The 1,684-nt window shown below is 40.7% G+C and overlaps 1 pseudogene; it reads right to left on the minus strand.

The window, feature by feature from the left end:
* Window positions 1-423: 423 nt before the first annotated feature.
* LOC111733579 lies at window positions 424-542 on the minus strand (annotated as a pseudogene).
* Window positions 543-1,684: the final 1,142 nt, after the last annotated feature.

The raw sequence follows: 1,684 nt of genomic DNA on the forward strand, positions 1-1,684 counted from the left end.
GCTCTCCAGGGCATTAAAAGCCTTATGTCAAAGTTTAGTATGGAATTTCTTTTTTTACTGATGACAGAACAGTTTTGAGGAAACTCCCTTTGTTGGTGATCCAGGGAACACAGGTAGCTTTAATTTTCCAAAAACAGGATTTGGCCTTCCATCATTTCATTTTTAATAGCTACCTTGGAGAAACCATTTATTGTAGAACAATTATACCATTTGTAAACTTGATGGTTTACCAGGCATCTTCACATGTGTTTCGAGCCTCACAATGAACTTGAAAGACTGGATTTATTTTACATTTTATAATAAGAAAGTGAAGCTCAGAGATTTTTTATTTTTTTTTTATTTTTAGGACCAGGCAACCCTTGGTTGACCTCACAGATTACAAGGACCTTGTCAGCTTACAATCCTTTATTTTTTTATTTTTTACACCTACAGCATCTGGTCTTCCTAGATGGTTTCCCATCCAAGTACTAACCAGGCCCGACCCTGCTTAGCTTCCGAGAGCAGACGGGATCAGGCTTGTTCAGGGTAGCATGGCCGTAGACTAAGTTCAGGGATTATAAAGAAATTTCCTATGAGTGGCAACACAAACAACAAATACAAATCTTACACCAAGTCCTATACTTTTCTCCCAATAGCAGCTTATGACTCTCACAATGAATGAAGAATAAAACCCAAATTTAGAGCAAGAGGTTTGTGTAGAAGGTGCCCAAGTCTTGCTCGTGCTGGTATTTGGATGCCTAGACAAATCAGGCAGTCACTTACTGATTGATCAGGCAGTCACGACTGTTTGATTTCTAACAGTCGTTCTCAAAGTATGGTCCTTGGACCAGCAATGGCATCAGCATCACTTGGGAACTTGTTAAACTCTCAGGCCCCAACCCGGACCTCCTGAATCAGAAACTCTGGGGAGGAGCCCAGAAATTTGTCTAGCAAACCAGTACTGCAGGTGATTCTGATGCCTGATACTGTTTGAGAAACTCTGATTTAAAGATACAATCTCACCAAGTTCCTGTCCCATCCTTTTATTCCACAATTTAGGCATAGTTTTAAAGCATTTTCCAATACATAATAAACACTTCCTTATCATTTCTTGTGTCCGGAAGGTTTTCTCTGTAACCGTCAGTGAGAATCAGGCACAAAGGCAGCGAGAATTTGAATGAGTGAGGTGGGTGAAGAGAAAAATCATTGGTTGAGAGCATAGAATAATTCTGGAAGGCTGTTGGGAGCCTCAGATCTTGGGACTTCAGAGTTGAGAAAACAAGAAAGGAAATGAAGAAAAGACTGAACTTACACTTTCTACGTGTACACTTTTCCAGTTGTGTAAGACTCATCTATCACAGTCAGTTACTTTTCCTGAAATGCCATTGTTGTTTTAAATCGATAATTCCAGCCCACTGATTCAAGTAATCAATTGATATGATCTACTGAGTTTAAAAACCAAAGGAAACATAGTGAGTGATTCTCTCAGTAGGAATCATCTTTACCGGAGAACAGGAGAGACAACCCTACTTTAACTCTGGAGAGGGCCTGAGCGATGCCAAAGCAGGAAGTATCTGTCCGATGGAATGTGTCCGGGCCAGCTCCTAAGAAGCCTACAGATGTAGCCCTCCGGGAGGCTCTGTGGGTTTGGAGGGACTAATAATGGAATATAAAGTAATGGCAAGAGTTGATTGCTCCTCAGAAA

Source organism: Pteropus vampyrus, unplaced genomic scaffold (genome assembly GCF_000151845.1).
Source record: "Pteropus vampyrus isolate Shadow unplaced genomic scaffold, Pvam_2.0 Scaffold582, whole genome shotgun sequence".
In the NCBI taxonomy this organism is placed as follows: domain Eukaryota; kingdom Metazoa; phylum Chordata; class Mammalia; order Chiroptera; family Pteropodidae; genus Pteropus; species Pteropus vampyrus.